General features: G+C 38.8%; 1 long non-coding RNA gene across 1 annotated transcript in view; it reads left to right on the plus strand.

Moving 5' to 3' along the window:
- The window catches only part of LOC144030858 (uncharacterized), a 100,952-nt gene that overhangs the window by 12,031 nt on the left and 66,629 nt on the right, over window positions 1-22,292 (plus strand). The window lies entirely within an intron of this gene.

Genomic DNA, 22,292 nt, shown 5'->3' on the forward strand with positions numbered 1-22,292 from the left:
TTGATCCACTTGGATTTAATCCATCCATCCATCCATCCAGCCATCCTCTTGACCGCTTATTCCTCGCAAGGGTCGCAGGGGGGTGCTGGAGCCTATCTAAGCTGGCTTTGGGCAGTAGGCGCGGGGTACACCCTGGACTGGTTGCCAGCCAATCGCAGGGCACAACACCGTGCACGTCTTTGGGATGTGGGAGGAGACGGGAGTACCCGCAGAAGACCCACGCAGGCACGGGGAGAACATGCAAACTCCACCCAGGAAGGCCGGAGCCTGGACTCGAACCCGAGTCCTCAGAACTGGGAGGCGGACGTGCTAACCAGTTCTCCACCGTGCCGCCCTGCATTTAATCATATCTTATCTTATTACTAAGGGCGGGGAAGAATTTTTTTTGGGGGGGGATTAGCCAAGTAATCGATGGAATTCAGAAAAAGTTTGTTGGAGACAGTTGTCATTAATTCATGTGAAGACATTGATCTCGTGAATGGTTTCTCACAATAATTAGGAAATAGGTTAGATGTACCTGTGACCCGAAGCGGGTCAGATAATGGATGGATGGATGCTTATATTTTCAAATGATCCTTGAAACAACTTTCCTAGAAAATCACAATGCCTCACCACTCAAATGTCTGTCATCTAATTTGAGCCACGCGCCGAGTAACGTGCGCTGCTGCGATTAGCTTGTGAGCTAGCTGGTGGCTAGCGCTTCTCATCGTGGCATGGAAAGCCACTCGAGACTTTCAGCCGATATACGTTCATCAAACTCAAACATGTTGGGATGCGTAGTTATAAGAAAGACGCCAGATCGACTGACATTTGATTGACAGTTGGCATTTGAGTGGGGCGTGGTTTCATTCAGCGCATTCATCAGACATGCCCGCAAGCATTTGCGTGGAAACAATGGCGTGATTCATCACGATTTATATACTTGCCAATTTTTTTTAAATAATTCCAACTTGGCCCGATTCGTAACCACACTCTCCTCTGTTGTGTGTCAAATTTACAAGACATATTTATTCTCACTTTTACAAGCACCTTTAATGTTTTTTCCACTAAGTGTTGTGTGCTCAGTAACATTCAATCTACGAAACCGCTAAACAAATTCAATGGCATCAAAGCACGTTTTATATTTACTGAGGCGAAGAGCGTTAGTTTCTGCAAAATCTTTGTATTCTTTTACACATTTTTGCAGGGTGACCTTTGCTCAAGGGCACTGGCACAGCCTCATACCATGTCAGTCACCATGGCCTCTGGCATTGTTTTCTTTTTTCTTGCTTGCTGCTGACAGTCTGGATGGTCTTTTTTTTTTTTTTTTTGGCTGGCGTTGCTCCACAGCACACATCATCCTTCTCACAGGGAGAAAAAAAAAAAAAAAAAAAAGAAGACGAGATGAGATGAAACATCGCAGGCCTGCCTTTCTTTCAGAATGTGACGTGAACATCTTGCTCTCTACAGTACAAACATGGCGGACATGCCGTTGACTGGCGAGCTCTGTGAGTTTACAGAACAACCCAGTGAAAAGTGGAATATTGTTTTTTTTTTTTTTTTTTTTTTTTTTTTATCTTCAATGTTGTCAAAACAATCCCTGTTGGTTCTTGGAAAAATGAGTGAAAATGCTGTAGTGTGCATGCCAAGCTTGTAGCATGCCATTCTGAACAAAACACAAAAAATAATACAAAAAAATAAAAAATCTGCACATAGTTGAAGTAAATTGATGTCGCATTTCAAAGCAAAACTGGAGAAAAAGCTAAACACACTTGAGCAAAACACACTGGAGTTATTCATTTCGATAACTCAAGAGCTGAAGTGTCACGAGATACGATGACATTTTGAATGCCAAGTTCTGCTTGACATTTTAATCCAAACTTTTGGGATGTTTGGCCTTGAAGTTCCACTCAATTTTGAATGTAACTCATAAGAACAAAGAAAAGGCAACATTTTTTAGTGAATGGCGTGCACGCTATAACATCGAGTTCTTTAAAAAATAAAAAATAAAAAAATAAAAAATAATCCGCAATATGTGAATTTGCGAGAGGGCAAAGGTCACTCAATCCATTTGTATTCGGAGTTTACAGACGTCCAAGTTTTAGAACGCAACTTTGTCCTTTTAAATGAATTAATTTGCCCAGTCTGAACATGTTCAACAAAAGATAAGCACCCTGTTAATTCACTTTCATTAATTAAAAAAAAAATTACTAATCTTTGCTGACTTATCTTTTTTTTTTAAATTGCCGTTTATCTCATTTTAGAAAAGAGCCATTTTATAACCTACAGTGGCAACCTAACCCAAATCTGTATGCTAGTATGAACACGCCATCGCTAGCCTACGCAAATACAGGAGTAGTCATAATTCCTCTACATAATAAAAATTTGATCATTTTTTGAAAAACACAGATGTTGTCAAAATACTGTTCACACGAGGCCTTGTAACATACAACAGGCAAAAACAAAACAATTTTTCATACGTGCGCTCTGCATCTTGATTTTTTTTCGTACCGCTGCAAGCCTCATTTAGCAGGTTTGAAAATTTGGCAGACCGTGTTGTGCGACGTTTGGCATTCCGGCCGACCGATGCCGTTTTCATTCACTTTAGATCAGCTAAAAGCAGGTCTAATTTGTGGCGCAGGCGGTGTCACACGACTTTGGTAGATTTGATCAAGGTGTAGGCACACGTGCACTGGCCTGCGTACATCATCCGTCTGTGGGGGGCCGGATTTACAGTTTCTTAGAAATTTATGTTTCATGCTTCGGTCTAACGGATGGACTTGAGCCAGTCTCGTTCTACTTTGGCAATGTCAAACAACTGTGCTCCAAAGAAAGAACGAAAGAAAGAAGCAAGCAAGCACCAGATAGTTACTAATTGGGGAAAAAATAAAAAAAATAAAAAGTAGCATGTATGTTCACCGCCGATCTTACCCGTAGAAACGATTGGGAATGGGACGCGTTCCAAGTTCCCATCTCACGGCGCAGACGTGCTTCCTTCCATGCTCAGACTCTCGTGTGCAGGAAGCACATCACATTTAAAGGAAATGAAAAGTAGTCGCTTTTGACTGGCCATGATTGAAGTCGGTTCTACTCCCACGGCGGCGCAGCTCTTTCTCTCGCAGATCTGCCGGCCGTGCGCTCGTCAGCAAAATTACCAACATCGGGTGACCGCTCATCTACTCAGCGATACGTCGCGCGCCGCACAAAAAAAAAAAAAAAAAAAAAAAACACGGCAGTTGCAAAAACATTGTTCTAAATGTTACTATTTAGATTTTTTTTTTGGAACGTCCCCGCCCAGCTGAGCCATCTGCCTGTATGATTGGTTACACCACTCAGTCACGCCTACTTTCTCGACCGTCTCTGATTGGCTATTCTGGCGGTGCATTTTAAAATAATAAGCCACAGATAACATTTTAATAATATTCTACTGTCGTATAGAGAGTTTTAACCTGCATGACAAAAGTGTGTTTTTAAACTCCCCCTTTAGAAGTACAATTATGAAAATTATTGGACATGATCAAACACTTTAAATTTTTCATTTAAAAAGTATCATACTAATTATATTCCCTTTAGGGGGAAATTCAATTTCCACTCTGCTGGTAGATGTACCTTTTGTTGCACACAGCAAGAGAAGCAGAACTCACACATTGCAAGGAGAGATGTGAGAGTTGTGATATCTTCTGGTATATCTCACTAATTCAAGTTGTGAATTAGTAATGTAAAATTTTTGCATTTTCTATATCGCTTCCATATTTTCTGCAGTGATTGTCCTCATTAGGATTGCAAGTGAGTTGAAGCTCATCACAGTTGACCTTGAGTAGACGGCGTATAGACAAACAAGCAATTACACTCACAACAGACAATAACAGACAATTTATTGCCTTCACTAACAGTCCATTACAGGACACATATAGACAAAGAAGGATTCACACCGGACGGACATCATCGGACATTGAACCATAACGTACCCGTTTTTGTGTGTGGCAGCAGAGTATAAGAGATCAACCGGGCCATATTAACTCTTTGACCGGCAAAAACGTTTCATAACGTTTAGTAAAATCACGATGTATGCCGCCATAAACGTTAAGTGACGCCAAATACTGTTTTTTTTTTTTTTTTTTTTTTTTTTGAATATATCAGTGGTCAGTGCAACGTCCAAGTGCAGCGCAACCGGGTCAATGAGTTGTGAAATCAAATACACCCACTAACTATGGCCAGCAGATGGCAGCGGTAGCTGCTCGGGCCCTAACTAGAGCTGCGAATTACAATGAAACATGAAATGGAACGTTATCAAGGCTGACATGAATGATCAAAGCCTTTGTAACCTTAAACCTAATTTGACGGAGCGTCACTAAACAAAAAATATTAGTATCAAAGTCACTGTTGTGGAGAAAATGTATCTTTTCTTTTTAATTTTCGCTCAATGTCACTCAAATGATCTATTTTCAAATGGTGATTACGAAAGAACCGAATAAGGTAGAAACATACTTTTTTTTTCTTATGAAAGAATGGAATGTGATATTTCATGTGGTACTCATGTTGTATATGTAGCAAAAAAACACAACATTCTGTTTGCTTCGAAAAATGAGCTAAAATGCTCGAAATCCGCTGGCATTGGGGGTTGTTTTTTTTTTTTAAACAACAGTGGCAGTAAAAGAGTTAAGTGAAATCCATTTAGAAATCTCCGAGTTACAAAACATGAATTCAAAATCCCAAAGTAAAGCTGAAAACATTATCTGGAAAAAAAAAAAAAAAAAAGTAAAAAAAAAATGGTGCGAGATCACACAGCATGGGCCCCACAGTAATGTCGGCTGTTGGGAGAGTGACAGGTCGAGAGTGAGAGGTAATCACAGGTCACGGCCAGCCAGCTCAGTTTTTTAGGCGTACTTATCGGCGACGGCGGTGGTTTTGAGGCCGACAAAGGCAGCTGTCGTCTCCCTCTTGTTGAAAGGGATCATGCGATGGAGAGGCGAGGCCGTAAATTTTGATGGGGGATACAGGAAAGAGAAACTCTTATGGTGTAACTGCTTTCCGCAAAAGGTCATAAAAGGCACCCCGCAGGTATCGATGCGCCGCGGAAGCTCTGGCCGGTTTGCAACGAGCGCTAACGTGTGCGTTTTATGCAAAAGCGCCTTGAGATAATGGTCTTAAATTGTGTGTGCGCGCGCGCGTGTGCGGCAATAGTACAACAATCATACATAATGTCCTTCAGCGTTGCATTTTATTTCCCCTCAGCCAGGGTGGAATCGTATATTGCTGTCCCAACATGAACCCCCGCCAGACTTTTATTAAAAAATGATGACACTCCAGTCAGGTATCACGTCCTGTCAATGTCATTTTTTTCTCCCACCCCCCATTTTACGTATCCATGGTCTATCTTTAAGTAAGTAAATATCACTTATAGGCAGAGAGTGTAACATTCTGCACAGAACTCTATAAAGCTTGATATAATTGGGCTCACCGTGTCTTTGATAATTACAACACCAAAAAAAAAAAAAAAAAAAAAAAAAGCTGTATTTCTTCCCTCTGGTACACTAAAAAGAACATAGCTTCATGCAGTATATTCATATACCACACTAATATATCTCAATGGATCATATGCATGAGTAATTGGAATACTGTAAATCTTAACAGAAATTGAAAGTAAAACTGTCCAAATTCCTGTTTTTTGTGCTGCAGTGTGTCACTGGCTAGATTATTATTTTTTTGTACGTTTTACATAGATCAACCAGTAAAAAAAAAAAAAAAAAAAAAAAAAGCCCAACAGTAAGGAAAGACGACATTTTATTTATGTATCGTATTTCATAAACAAGGTAACTTTACATGAATAAAAGTACAGCATTTAAAAACATTAAAAAAAAAACAAAGAACTTGAACTAATTAAAAACAAAATTACAGAAATAAAAGGCAGTGTGCTAAAATTATGAAAAGAACTTACAGTGCAAGAAAATATATATATATGTATATATATATATATTTTTAAAAAGAGCGCAATAATAAGCATGAGGAAGAAAAAAAGTGTTATTAATCTGGTTTTAAAAACAGTCACACTTGGAGATTAATTCAATCATGTCAGTGTATTCCAGTTGTGTGCAGCTAAATGCTGCTTACTAAGCGACTATAAGGGGGCATACTGCCACCTATTGTAGTGGAGGCAAATTGAGGTTGACTGATACATTGAATTCTATTTTTGCATATTTTGTGACAATGCATGTAGTACAATTTAAAGCTGGAGTATATAGTTTTGAAGCTGCTAGTAAGATTTAATGCAGCCTGTCCCCAATTATTTACCCCCCAAAAATACATTTTAATATTTTTCTGCTTTCGGGTCATGCAGATAGTTTTGTCAGTATTTTTATTTTATATTATATATATGTATATATATATATATATATATATATATATATATATATATATATATATATATATATATACATATATATATATATATATATATATACATATACCCCACTATCCCGAAGAGACCCATGTGTTAATAGAAAGGCCACGGAAAGTGCAGTAGTTCATGTCCCTTCTCCTATGGTCACCATTTCACTGCTGTACATTTTCTTGACCACAAGACTTATTATATTTTTGCAGCAAGGAAATGGTGACAAAGAAAGAAGGAAAAAAAAAAAAGATTTAGAACTATTCAAATGCGGCTATAATCAGCTTTACTTGAGAAGACCGAGGGAAGTACCAGACATGACAGAGGAGTCATTATAACGGATTGGCGAGGAAAGATGACGAGAGCGCAGGCAATCAGTCCATCCTCTGGTGCAAGAACCAAATCCCCAAAGGAAACTCGGCGCAAACATTCCATTTGTTCACGAGCGCCTCTCAGCGCGTCTGCCTCCTCGTTTGTCCCGACCTCTCGGTGCGCATCACGCTCCGACCAATCAAAAGGAACTCCCGATCTGCGGCTTTCCCGCCACGTCTGTCATCATTTGCCTCAATCTTGACAGTCGTCGTGGTTTAATCGCGTTAAATGAGACGATGAAGATAATTGTATATTCATTTGGTTTGATTTGGGCATAATCGGCGCCTTGATTTGTTTGTTTAGATCAGCTGGGAGGATCATTCAGCTGTTGCATGATTGAAGGTATCATCAGTAACAGCTATATACTACATCATATACATATATATATATATATATATATATATATATATATATATATATATATATATATATATATATCTCAGTGGTCATTGCAACGTCCAAGTGCAGCGCAACCAGGTCAATGAGTTGTGAAATCAAAAACACCCACTAACTATGGCCAGCAGATGGCCGCGGTAGCTGGTCGGGCCCTAACTAGAGCTGCAAATTACAATGAAACATGACACAATCTGATGAAATAGAATGTTTATGTGTATATATATATATATATATATATATATATATATATATATATACACACACACACATATTAGTGCTGTCAAACGATTAAAATTTTTAATCTGATTAATCACACTTTTTAATATTGATTAATCACGATTAATCAGCTAAATTACCCGCGTATTCGCGTAATATAAAATAAATACAAAATACCGTAATATTTTGACATGTTTTGAATGTCATTTGCCAACATAGATTAAATCAATGTACGCATGCGTGTATTGCTCAAAACGTAACGGCATCATTTCAATTGGGTGCAATTCAGCAATTAATTAATTAAACGCAAATTAGTTTTGTTTTATCTAAACTCCCGTCGGGGTGTTTTTTTTTTTTTTTTTAAAGCGAAATTTACCACCGAGCACACCAACTGGAGTCAACCCGCTCATTTTGGAACAACAGGCGTAGGAATTGCCGTGCATTGACCTCATCACTGACCTGTGCAGCCTTCAATGTAACCATCCGCGGTTGCACTCGAAAAAAATAGTGCGATTAATATGCGATTAATACGCGATTAATGCGACATTTTTCTGTGATTAATTAATCTATTAACGCTTTGACAGCCCTAATATATATATATATATATATATATATATATATATATATAGTGTGTACAAAATGTATTTTCCCGAATGTTATTTATATACGGCACGCTTGCTCTCGTTTTCTCAGCCAGACTGAAACCGCACTTCCACAGCAATTTTATACACACGTGTGCAGTTTTTAGCTTTTCCATCAGAGAAGGAAGAACACTTTCTTTCTTTCACATTACAGGAAGCGCAGAAACACACATGCCCACCCACGCCGACATGCAAGCACACACACACATTTTTCTCCTTTCAGAAGATTCCATTAAAACCTTTTTTTAAATCAAGTGTAAAATAATTGACCCTGGGGAAGTACTAATCTTATCTAATTTGCTCGCATATAATATCCTGACTGATTCCACTTATAATGTGTTTTTTTTTGGGGGGGGGCGGGGTTACATGTTGTGTCCTTTGAGAGCTGAAATGACAGGAAGGATTGCATCACTTAATACTCGTGAAGTCTTTTTTTTTTTTCTCAAGTGCTTATAGAACCAGAACCTAATTTCCATCTTCCGTCATTCGAATTGGTTGGGACATTCACAGCGACGCCGTAACAGAGGCGCAGGCAGCATGCGTGAATATTCCCAAAGATTCTAAGCATGTTTGGATTTTGTTCATAATGCTTCGGCGTTTGTTCAGGGCCAAGCGGTGGCGACAAGTTGAGCTGCACTTGTGTGGCTCGTGGGTCAATATTGCAAATAGTCTCAACTCGAAGTCAAACAGTTTTGATCCCCTGCTGATCCATCTGTTTACCCATCCAAATTTATTTCCAGTTATTGCCTGAGGGGACATTGAGCCTCATTCACCAGCAATGATGTTTTTATATATCCTATGTATAAATCCAATTTCTCTTTTAATCGCTATGTTAAATATAGCATGTGCAATTTATTTTAGCATTTCAAAAATGGCAAACAAATTGTCCAGATGACGCACCAATGTTGAATTGCTCGGAGCTACTTGAACTTCCTTACATGGACAAGCACAGGCCGCTTTGTTGCTCGGCAGAATTTGCAAGCTCAATCATACAAATTTGGAAAATACAAGCTGGTTGATTCTCTGATGGTGGAAACGGGAACATAATGAAAAATGAAATGAAAAACAATGAAAACATTGTCACACGCAAGCCACGCCTACTACCCGAACGATCAAATTCCCTGACGGCAAATCCTCCAATAAAATCTGTGCAAGCACCTGTTGCCATTCATAACACTGAATAGTCACGAGTGTATCAGCTTTAAATAGGCTCAGATTTCACACTGAGGAATTCAATTTGGGATTAGATTGAGACGAGATTGTCATTACAACGGTATTTATATTGTTTGTGGAATTTGTGTTTGATGGCGTGCTGTCAGATTTTTTTGACGTAAAGCGATTGGCTCGGCTCATTTAAGGTTGGGAAACTGGATAATTTCATACGAGTTTACAAGAATGACAGCCATGTATTTTTATTGTTATTATTTTTGGTATGTATTAAGGTTACATCTTATCAACTCCAAGTATAATTGTACAATTGAATGGACTCTGGTCATAATCTGCCAAAATCCAGTTTTGCAGTTTGAAAAAAAAAAAAAAGAAAAAGTTATTCTACATGTCGTATTTACAGGACTTGCCCACACTAACCCTCACAAATGTGCTTTGTCCATGTAAACCCTCATCCAAAGCACCAAGCAGCAAATTAGAGAAGGGCTTTCCGATGCCTCTTAAAACATCCACCGACATGAAGTAAAGTCAATATTCTTTCCAACAGCAGAAAATAACCTAACATTGTGTTCTTTCTACTTTAATTCTTGTTTTCAGTAAATCACTGGGGCATTTTTATGTCTTTTAAGAATCCTAACATTCAATCCCAGGTATGTATTAAATATATTTAAAAAAATCTTACCATGTGGTGAAAATGACAGACAGATGGACAAACTTTTTTGCTTCAGATCCGTGAAGAAGCGTGAAAAACATTCAGTGTAAATGTAGGGCTGCTTGATTTCACAGTAAGGCGTTTTTTGTTGTTGTTGTTGTTTTTTCTTGCTGTATAGAATCAAAGTTAGTCATCGGATCCAGCCAATCTTTTAATCAAAATGTAGTTTGGATTTTACATCTCTTTCTGAAACGAGTCTATTTCTCCTTGTAATTAAATGTTTCCGTGCACTGCGGTGTCCAGGAAATCACGACTCTGAGACGGAGCACATGTAATCATAATCATGAACGAGGTTAACAGGTAAGTCAAAGGACAGTGATTTTGGATAACAATGTGCACGTTTTGAACACAACGTCCTTCATAATAGCGCTTGTGTTGCTTTTGTCACGTGACGTGCGACGTTAGGACTCAAATGCAGACAAGACACACAAGGCAGGAAAGAGAACCTTTATATAACCTACACAAATGAAAAGTAACAGTAGAGCGCAAGGCTGGATTCAGATGGCCTCGAAGAAAACAATTGACGGAGAAACTTTGACTGAGAAACCTCACAGGAAACCTCGTTGTGCTAAGAGAAAAGTTTGGCGAAAGAACCTTGTACTGACATAAGTGTCACTCCCAACTCCCGCTAGGGCAAGACACAATTCTGTATGACAGAACAAAAGTGACTCGATAAAATAAGAGTGACTATTGCAGGACCATAGCCACTGCATAGCAACTGACAATTCCAACATCACAAGGAACATAGCAACTGCACAGCAACTGACAACTACAGCATCATAAGAGACGGCACTGCATAGAGACTACAAAATATGAATGACTATTACAGGACCATAGGAACTGACAACTCCACCATCACAAGGAACATAGCAAATTACTGCATAGCAACTGACAACCTAATCATCATAAGTGACATAACTGCATAGAAACTACAAAATAAGAGTGCCTAAACACTAGGGGTGTGAATTGCCTAGTACCTGACGATTCGATTCGTATCACGATTCACAGGTCACGATTCGATTCGATACCGATTAATCCCGATACGAATGGTCACGATTCGATACCGATTAATCCCGATACGAATTTATAAGTCGATTGTTGCGATTTTTTTTCATTCATATTTAGAAAATACTAATCAGTAAGCTTGTAGAGTGTAAGATTTATATGAAAATGTATTATTTATTTATCTGAAATTTCAGTCTTATAGAGGTTGTAATCTGTTTCATGTTTGAACAGCATTAAAATAAAAATATTAAGGCTTAATGTGCCGTTCATATAACATTCTTCCATGCTCAAGGTGTGAATCCTAAAAAAAAAAAAAAAAAAAAAAAAAAAAAAAAAATCGATTCTGCCGATTATTGAATCGATTCGAGAATCGCGCGATGTAGTATCGCGATATATCGCCGAATCGATTTTTTTTTAACACCCCTACTAAACACAATATGAGTGACTATTACAGGACCATTGCAACTTCATAGCAACTGACAAATTCACCATCTTAAGGGACACAGCAGCTGCATAGAAACTACAAAATAAGAGTGACTACAGAAAATACAAGAGACTATTACAAGACCATAACAACTGCACACAAACTGAACATCTACTATTATAAGGAACATAGCAACTGCATAGCAACTGACAATGTAATCATTATAAGGGACATAGCATTACATAGTAACTACAAAATAAGACTGACTAGAAAAAATACGAGTGGCTATGACACCACCATGGCAACTTCATAGTAACTGACAACTACATCATCATAAGGGACATTGCAACTGCATATAAACTACAAAATAAGAGAATGGCATCATTATAAGGGACATAGCAACTACATAGTAACTACAAAATAAGAGTGACTAGAAAAAATACGAGTGGCTATGACACCACCATGGCAACTTCATAGTAACTGACAACTACATCATCATAAAGGACATTGCAACTGCATATAAACTACAAAATAAGAGAATGTAATCATTATAAGGGACATAGCAACTACATAGTAACTACAAAATAAGAGTGACTAGAAAAAATACGAGTGGCTATGACACGACCAAAGCAACTTCACTGTAACTGACAACTACATCATCATAAGGGACATTGCAACTGCAAAGAAACTACAAAACAAGAGAGACTAAAGAAAATACGAGTGGCTATTACTGGACCATAGAAACTGCATAGCAACTGGAAACTTCACCATCGCAATGAACATAGCAACTGCATAGAAACTGACAACTTCATCAAAAAAGTGACATAGCAACTACATAGCAACTGACAATGTAATCATCATAAGGGTCATAGCAACTGCATAGAAGCTACAAAACAAGAGTGACTAACCAAAATATAAGTGACTATTACAGGATCATAGCAACTTCATAGCAACTTCTTCACCATAAGGGACATAGCAACTGCACAGACATTGCAAAACAAGAGTGACTAAACAAAATACGAGTGATTATTACAGGACCATAGCAACTGCATGGATACTGACATCTTCACATCACAAGGAACATAGCAACTGCATAGCAGCTACCAAATCAGAGTAACTAGACAAAATACGAGTGACAAACACATGCACATCATAAGGCACATAATACAAGACCATAACAACACCCCTTGACCCAACCCAAAATGCAGTCAGAACAGTTTCTGGAAAAAGTGATCACTTTGTTTCAGATTCATACTTGGCTGTTAATTCTAAGACTACAAATACACAAATGTCATACTGTGCAAAAACCCGAAACAGGTAAGCCATGAATGTGCAACAGATGTTATGTTGTGCTGTACTGCTCTGTGTTAAATGTAAAATGCATATTAAAGACGTCACTACCAAATTCCCACCGGCTTTCATCATCTCCACCAGGAGATCATAAATGTTGGCTTGAGGTCCCAGTGACGAGTCTTGTCCATCACCTTATTTAAACGTGTTTTGTCACTTTGCTACAGCGCCCCCGCTGACACTGAATTAATATTCATCTCCACCTTGAGACCTTTGCAAAACCTCTCATCAACACCGCCGCAGCATGCGCTGAGAATTCTGACTTTAATTATGGGCTCTTATTATCATTGCACAATGACCACAGAGGTCGATAATTCTTTACTAAATTGACCCTCTGAGTGTTTTTTTCTTTTCGCCTGCCTGGTTTAAATAAAACATTTTTCCATGCCTATAAAAAGAGGAGTGTAAAGATCGGAATCGTAGAGAATGAACATGTGAGCGTAAAAGAAAAGAGCTCGGATGTATGTGAAGGGGAAAAAAAAGCCATATGAGCACGTATGAGTTTGTCAGGGAAAAAAAAAAGAGACGTACTGTATATTTCTCATTTCAGACGAAGACAGATTGAGAAGAGAGATATTATAGAATTGCATGCAATTATTTTCAAAAGCATGCATGAGCAGAAACGGGGTGATTTCCCAAGGGGGGTGCTAATCCATTCAAGTACCATGGCACCTTGTCATGCACTTCTTTAAACAAATGATATTTTTATCCCGCCGTAAGGTCACGCTATTTACATGCGATTCCGCAGCTCCCGAGACTATTAAAGGTGACAAGTCCTTCTTCAAACATTACACAGTGTTCTGGATCCCAATTTGCACCTTAACTAGGTCTTCAGGATGAGTCAGGTTCTTTCTGTCTGTGTGCGATGGCGCATGTGTGCGTGCATTTGTGAGACAGATAGCAGCTCCTTGCATGCCTTTCCATTTGCAACCCAGCAACACTTCCTCCATGCTTTAACGTCAACACGCATCTATTAATGTCTCAACTAGGAGGGCCGGAATTAGTGCATTAATTTTGAGTTAATTTACAGTTGATAATGCTACAAATTATTATTATTTTTTTTAAATGTGTGATTAACTCATTCACTCGCAGCCATTTTCACAGAAGCAATCCCGTTCGCTCCCGACTGTTTTACTGATTTTTGACTGATTTTGCAAGCCCCACAGAATATTGTGTTCTATTGCTATAAAAGCATGGAAAGATTAAAGTCTCTTCTTTCATCAGGAAAAAAAAAAGTATGTTTCTATCTGTTTCCGTTCTGCAGCAGTTAGCATTACAAGAGAGCTAAGTTTCATCAGTTTTCACAAATCTATTCAAAATTCAAAGTAATTTAGCTTTTTTTCGACATGGCCCGGGTTGATCTCCTTTGCTCTGCTGCCACCTGCTGGCTGTTTGTCTAATAACTACCATTTCTGCAACCGTTCTTTGCAGTTGAGAGGCTGCATCAAAGCCTTCTGTATGCTCTAGCATTAAAAACAAAAACAAAAAAAACGTATAAATACGTCTTTGGGACACAAAACATAAAAAAAAACGTATTTACACGTTATTGGGCGCAAATGAGTTGGCCACCCCCTTACTTGTAAAGCCTGTACTGGTGGAATTCCAGTCGCAACGCAGCAGACATGTCCACGTCAAAATTTAGCGGTAATACATTTAATAATAATGCATATATGTGTGGAGGCTGGGGTCAAGTTGTATTTTTACAATTTAAAAAAAAAATGTGCAGAATTTCACGTTACTTCATGTTAAATATAGCTCTTAATATGAAAAGAGAAAATGCACTGAGCTGTCGCCAGCATCTTACAAATGCAATTATGCCATCTAGTGGCAAAAAAAAATGACCTACTCGTTTTGTTTAGTTTTTTGTTTTTGTTTTTTTTTTACATTTTTTAATTTAACCCAATTTTATGAATCGTTATGAAATTACAGTATCAATGACTAAAGGATGCAACCGTATTGCACTGTTACTCTTGGGATTTTTACAAATCTAAGAAAAAGTCAAAACTGTAAGACTTGAAACCAAAGGAACCACAAACATCGTATCGACATGGAACTGTGAGTTTCCACAGCTCGTGTAAACATGTCTGCTGTTTCTTGCGCAGCAACACCGAAGTGAAGTCTGCTAGTCTATCGTCAATAATTCATTCACACTCATTGACAATTTAGAATCTCAGAACTCGACACGATTGTTGCCCGTTCCTCCAAAACAATTCCTACAATAACATCAGTCTTCAAGCAGCAAGAAAAAAAAAAAAAAAAAAAAAAAAATGTCCGTTTTGGTTTACTGCTCAAAAACCCCCAACTGAATTCAGGTTGCGACTGGCTGGATCAAAAGCAATTATCACGCGTTTACCTCCATCGACGAAGCAGCGAATTAGCTCTTTTTTTTTTGCCAGCGCGCGCGTCCGCATGTGTAATTTCAGGCTGCTCTATAATCAAACGTATAGAACACGCGCGCTCGTGGCTCGGCGAAGAGGCTCGGCGTGCTGGGATATTTACCCGACGTGCATCGCGTGCCGGTTAACCTACTTTTCGCTCTCATTCAGTCGCTGGCAGCTGCTCCTCACATTTTTATGCCAACTGACTGTTCTTGTGAACGTGGCTCAAACAACATAGGCGGGTACGGAGAACCTCAAATGCTTTATTTAGAGCTGCTTGAGCGTCATCAAAGTCCCGTAAAAATCATGTTCACCTGCAACTATCACACTCCTGATGGTGTACTCACTGGTCACAGTATTAGGTACACCGAAAGCACCCTATTAGTATCCTGTATCTAGATAACAAAGCTCACTTATGAATGACTCTGTTACAAATTTCTAATGGTATTCATTCAACATTCTATGACGATTTGTTCAAGCATGAATGGTCATTAGACGAGACCAGAGGCCTCAAATGTCACCATCAATAACACGCTAGCAACGCATCGGGGGAACAAATAGGAGCAGACACTTGGCCAACATGCTAACGTGGCTAACAAGTGCACATCCGCTTGCGCCCGTTGACTTCATTTTGCATTTCCGGACTGCTATGTATCATTTTTTTTTTTTTGCTATTCGTGGAACACCCTATAAATGACATAACTGTAAACATACTTTTTTTTTTTTTTTTTGTTAACTCATTCACTCCCAGCCATTTTCACTATAGCAACCCCCTTCACTCTCGGCTATTTTACTGGATTTTGACAGATTTTGAAAGGCCCACAGAATATTGTGTTGTGTTGTATTGTTATAAAAACATGGAATATACCAAAAGAAAGGGATAAAATATATATTTATTTTTCCGTTTTGCAGCAGTTAGCATTAGAATATAGCAAAGTTTCACCATTACTCACTAATTTGCTTAAAACAGTGGGGAAAAAGAGGTCATGGCCAACATGGCCCTGGTTGATCTCTTATTTTTTGTAATACCTGACATTGCTTTAAGCATTCTCTTCAGTTCACATGCTGCATCAAAGCCTTCTGTATGCTATGGCAAAAAAAAACAAAAAAAACATTAAAAACGTATAAATACGTCTTTGGGAGCATGGTAATATTTAAAATAGAACGTATTTATACGCTTTTTGGGAGCAAATGAGTTCATGTTGACACTGTCTTGTTAGTATGTATGTTGCACAGCTAACACTACTGTTGGATGATATCTTGTGATGAATCTTAAAATGCTTATTATTGTGTTATTATTGTGTTATTACTGTGCAGTGGCGTAATGGTGTAATAATGCTGCTACTAATATTGTGTTCCCTTATTACACTCAATGAGAGCACCCTCGGAACGTGTGTAAATAATCATTAATTGAAACAATTGATCAAATCTGAACTTATAATTATAATCAATTGAATTAAACGGTGCAGCTTTTTTGTACTGAAGGCCATTTAGATGCCCCGCGTGTACCTAATGAAGTGGCTGGTAACTGCATATCGGCAACAGCTTTCCCAGTCAAACGTCGTTAAAAATGCATCCGCTCCTAAATAATAATTAATTAATGGACTGAGCTAATGTTGGCGCCCATATATATATATATACTCTCTTCCTGCTGGCTGACAAAAACGCCGCCGCATACCATCCAAATGCATTTAAAAAGATCAATTAAATAAGTTATTGTCAACAACAACAAGCAACAGAAAACCGTTTGGATAACGAGAGTGTAGCTGGATTGCTTGATGTCCACTTAAAATAATAATAAACGTTTGGAGTGATGGCACAAATGACATGTCAACACCTGTCGTTTTTATGATTACTCTTCACGCGGCGGGCCCGCTCTGACGTCTCCCACGCAAGCGATCATTAAGGAGATGTTTTAATCAGCCGAAAGACATGAGAGCCGGCTACGCGCGCATGCATCATTTATGGCCCGCTTTACTGCCGGGGAACGTTGCTGCAGAACTTAACTAAAAAATAAATAGCATGGTGTTTTCTTTTGGGCTTCAGTCTCTGACAACATCGCTCAGAGAAACAATGCTCTTTAATAATTGACCAGCAGAGAGTTTTTTTTGTTTTGTTTTGTTTTGTCATGACTGCATTGCTGCACCATTTGTTCCCACCAAAATGTTGATGTGAGCAATGAATTGAAATGGACACGCGGTTCCTATTGGGAGAAGGAAAGAAAAACAACACTTCGGCTTTGAGGCCATTCTTACATTTATGATGAATGCCTTTGCAAGCGCTCGTCTGACACTTCAAAGGTGACTGACTAAGTTCCAGCACTTTTTAATATCAATAGTTTGCTTCCTCTGGTCGGAATCACTTAAATGGGTTTGTAAACAATGCACACACGATCGGTTTCTTCTCTTAACTCATTCACTCCCGGCCATTTTCACAGAAGCAATCCCGGCCGTTTTACTGAATTTTAACTGATTTTGCAAGGCCCACAGAATATTGTGTTCTATTGCTATAAAAACATGGAACCTACCAAAAGAAATATTCAAGTCTCTTCTTTCATCAAGAAAAAAAAAAGTATGTTTCCATCTGTTTCCGTTTTGCAGCAATTAATATTAGAAGAGAGCTAAGTTTCATCAGTTTTCACAAATCTATTCAAAATTGTAAGTAATTTAGCTTTTTTTTTTCTAGCTGGCCCTGGTTGATCTCCTTTGCTCTGCTGCCACCTGCTGGCCGTTTGTGTAACAACTACCATTTCTGCAACCGTTCTTTGCAGTTGAGAGGCTGCATCAAAGCCTTCTGTATGCTTTAGCATAAAAAAAAACACAAAAAAACCAACAAACGTATAAATACGTCTTTGGGACTCTTAAAACATTTAAAAAAAACGTATTTACACGTTATTGGGAGCAAATGAGTTAAGTGTGTAAATATTAACAAGATTTGCGGAACAGACTAGCAGGTGATTAGCGACTAAAAAAAAAAGACTAATCAACACAAAATGGAGCAAAGTTTGTTGATAACTTATCTGGACAATCAAGCCTGCTAAAAGTCATCAGCAAACACGTGTCTTAATGAATTACAATATTGTACCCAGATCATACTCATACATTCAGACTGATTACAATTTCATTTCATTTCATTTCATTCATTTCACAATTCCTAACCAATTACAAATTCATCTCGCGGGGCCGGATTAAACCCCTTTGCGGGCCTGATCCGGCCCGCGGGCCGTATGTTTGACACCTCTGATTTTGATTGTCTCTTTTGTTAATATTGTTTTTTTTTTCCACTCCGTGTAGTGAATCTATATAACACATTTCACTTTTTTGATTCGGTGACAGAAATTAATTCAGTTTTCCGCAATGTTCTAATATGGGATGTTTGTGTTTTTGTTACATCAAATAGAACAAGACAGAAATGTTGTGGGTGCTAACAGCATACACGCTAAACAAAAGAAGCGTCTGTTATGTTATGACAACAGTCTAATTTGCTTAAATGCCACCTTGTAGTTAGGTCACCATGATGATTTTCGAGCCAGACGGGGAATTTATTATTTAGCACAGCAATGTCATCACTAATTCTTACAGAACTCAAACTACGGACAAAACAACAACTATTCGATTGATCACAATCGTCTGAAAGAAGTTTTAATTTGAAAATCATCTACATCCAGCTCTGCCTTTGTCAAAACGCTCGTCTTGGTCATGTGATACAGAAGAAAAATAAGCTCACAAGCTGGCAAAATGAGAGAAAGAGAGAGGAAAAAACCCCCAGAAGTGTTTGGACAGCTTCTTCGAAAACGGGAGCAGGCCAAATAATGGAACAAGAAGAAGAAGAAGGCTCTATAAAAGTGACAAGATCGGCAGCCCTACTTAAGGTTTTCGGGCTTATTGCTATTTGACTGTTAGCACCGAAACCTTCTCTTTATATGCCACGTTAGGCTCGCAAATGAAGCCATCCAAACTGCTTCAACACATGGAGCCCAAGAACTTAAAGATTACCTCAAGATCAGATTGTCACTGCGAGACAAGGCTCGAATTTTAGCATATACATCGTACCTGAGTACCGTATTTAGACTTAGACACTATTTTTTTTGTTTTGTTTATTGATGCTCTGTGAATTAGATTTAATGTGACAAAGGCTTTGATCATTCACGTCATCCTTGGAAACGTTTAATTTAATCATATCGTTTGTGTTTCATTGTAATTTCATACAACGTGAGCCCATTGAAAAGAGATACAATGCTGCCATCTGCTGGCCATAGTTAGTGGGCGTTTTTGATTCCACAGCCCATTGAGCAGGCAGTGCTGCACAAGACATTACACTGCCCATTGAGGAAAAAAAAAAAAAAAAAACCTTAGTAAATGTCAATTACCCTATTTTCCGCACTATAGGGTGCACCGCATTATAACGCGCACCTTCAATGAATGACATATTTTCAAACTTTTTCCATATATAAGGCGCTACAGTAGAGGCTGGGGTTATGTTATGCATCCATTAGATGGCGCTGCGCTAAAGGGAATGTCAACAAAACAGTCAGATAGGTCAGTCAAACTTTATTAACAGATTAACAAACCGGCTTTCTGACAACTCCAAAATGAATAAACAGCTGTTTTATTATTTTATCTGAGGTAAAGTATTAGTTTTAGCTAGCGATCCAAGATGGCGGGATCTTCTGCGCATGCGCGTCACCGATCATGCAGGGGTCACCGATAGCGTCTTGACAGCGAGACCCGTTGCGGCTCATTATTGATCCATATATAAGGCGCACCGGATTATAAGGCGCATGGTCAGCTTTTGAAAATATTGAAGGCATTTAGGTGCGCCTTATAGTGCGGAAAATACGGTATAAGTCGCAGAAACAGATAAATCATGGAGAAAAAAAAAGTGTGACTTGTAACTAAAAAAATACCGTATTTGCTAATCGCTTTTTATTGGCATCTTATCTTCCAATCGGACAATTTACAGAAGACTCGCCCATCTGTTCTGTGTCCGGCCAATAACGCGACGCAGTCTTCATACATCTTGAGAGTATGAAAATAAGCGATTTTGAAGATGAGAAAAGTGCTTATAGCCTTGCTAGCTTTGGCTTTTTTTTGATTGTCACTAGACGTTAAATATTCATACCGGCGGGACCGTGGGACTGGCGGCGAGGAACGAGGGCACCGCGGCGCAAAGTGGAGCTCCGTCTTTGTCGCCAAGATGCTGTGCGATAACGTAAACTTTATTTATATCGCAAGTTTAAAACACCGACAACATCATAACACTTTCCTCGTGGTAATACGGAAGACAGCGCTACAATGCTACAAGATTGTGGAAATATTTTAGCAGAATTGAAACCAGTTGGACGAACAAATTGCTATCATATATATAACAATATATGACATCATAAATAAAGATGCAAAAAATCAGTATACCTATTCCCCAATTAATGCGGTCCCAACCATTTGGCTCCGCCCTCCTCGTGTTTCTGCCGTAGCCGGCGGATGATGGCTGTCTCCACGGCAATGAGACGATATGCCTGGCGCACCTGTGAAAGACACTGAAGTGCATACGCATCTGCAATAACACACACACGGGCACATTCTTGCCTGTCAATGCATTTGTTGTTGCCCAATTTCCTCCCCCATGAACGTCACCTGTGCTGTGGAACGCCCTTGGACTGAGCTCGTGGCCAGCTCCGTCTCTAACATATAAAAATCTAGACTTCTGTTGTATTGTCTATATGTATGAGGGTTTTTTTTCCAGGTTTTTCCCCGATTGAACATGTCTCAAGCCTTGTGTTTTTTGTTGTTGTTGTTGTTTTTTATTCACGTCCCACCTTTTCATTCTAAGATCTCAGAGAGATTACCGACTGGCATCTTTCCCTCTGTTTGGTCATTATTTTTCATGTCCTTGAATGGTTCAAGCCTGGTTAAGTGTCATTTTGTAGCTCTGTACTTGTGCAGATGCAATGACAATAACATTTCATTCATTCATTCACCCATTCATTCATTCATAGTTTTACTTTTTTCACACCTGCTCAACTGAATTGTATCAAACAGTGAAACTAACTAGAGGTGAATTAAACGAGTGTGAAAGCATACTTAACTTATTTACTCCCAATAACGTGTAAATCAGTTTTTTTAATGTTGTAAGTGTCCCAAAGACGTATATATACGTTTTTTGTTGTTGTTGTTGTTTTTTATGCTAGAGCATACAGAAGGCTTTGATGCAGCCTCTCAACTGCAAAGAACGGTTGCAGAAATGGTAGTTATTACACAAACGGCCAGCAGGTGGCAGCAGAGCAAAGGAGATCAACCAGGGCCATCTAGAAAAAAACACTAAATTACTTCCAATTTTGAATAGATTTGTGAAAACCGATGAAACTTAGCTCTCTTCTAATGCTAATTGCTACAAAACGGAAACAGATAGAAACATAATTTTGTTTCCTGATGAAAGAAGAGACTTTAATCTTTCTTTTGATAGATTCCATGTTTTTATAGCAATATTCTGTGGGCCTTGCAAAATCAGTCAAAATCCAGTAAAACAGCCGGCAGCGAACGGGATTGCGAAATGTGAAAATGGCTGCCAGTGAATGAGTTAAATACTTATACAACGTCAATAATACAAACATGCACACGCAGGTTGTTTTTTGCATTTTTTCACCTTGAGTCGCAAACTTTCCTCTCTCTCTCCTTAAAGTTTGCCGTCTTGTTTATGACGGGGGAAGACAAAGCACTTTAAAGGTGACACTTTGGAGACCCGGGATATTTAAACATGACAGGATGCGTTAGCGTCTCCGCTTTATGCATCTAATGGCCCACTTTGTCAGAAGCAAATAGGCGCGCAGTGGACTATTTTTTGCCCAATTCAAAGGGAAGGAAAGTGTGTCATGACCCAGTAGCGCGCCATCAAAAAAACCCCGATGAAACCTGTGTGAAGTCCTGCCGCCTCGCCCCCCCCCAACCTCCCTCAACGCTGTCAACATTATTCATGATTGACAGATTGGCATGCATCTGAACCCCTCCCGGAGGAGAACCACTTTTCAAAAAAAAAAAAAAAAAAAAGAACTCTAAATAAAATGTGTGTGTAGTTTGGGAGCTTTTTTTGTCAGACGGGGGTCAATAAAAGGATTGTTAACTGCTGCGGGTTAGAGTGACAAGCAAGTGTCAGACTCACTAAGAATAGGTGGAGGACGACGATATGATAGTCTTGCGAAAAAAGAAAAAAAATGAAATCAAACTGTCTGGCCTGTCAATGTGTTCAAAGTGGATTTTGCGCCCGGCGG

This window comes from Festucalex cinctus, chromosome 11 (assembly GCF_051991245.1).
Source record: "Festucalex cinctus isolate MCC-2025b chromosome 11, RoL_Fcin_1.0, whole genome shotgun sequence".
Classification (NCBI taxonomy): domain Eukaryota; kingdom Metazoa; phylum Chordata; class Actinopteri; order Syngnathiformes; family Syngnathidae; genus Festucalex; species Festucalex cinctus.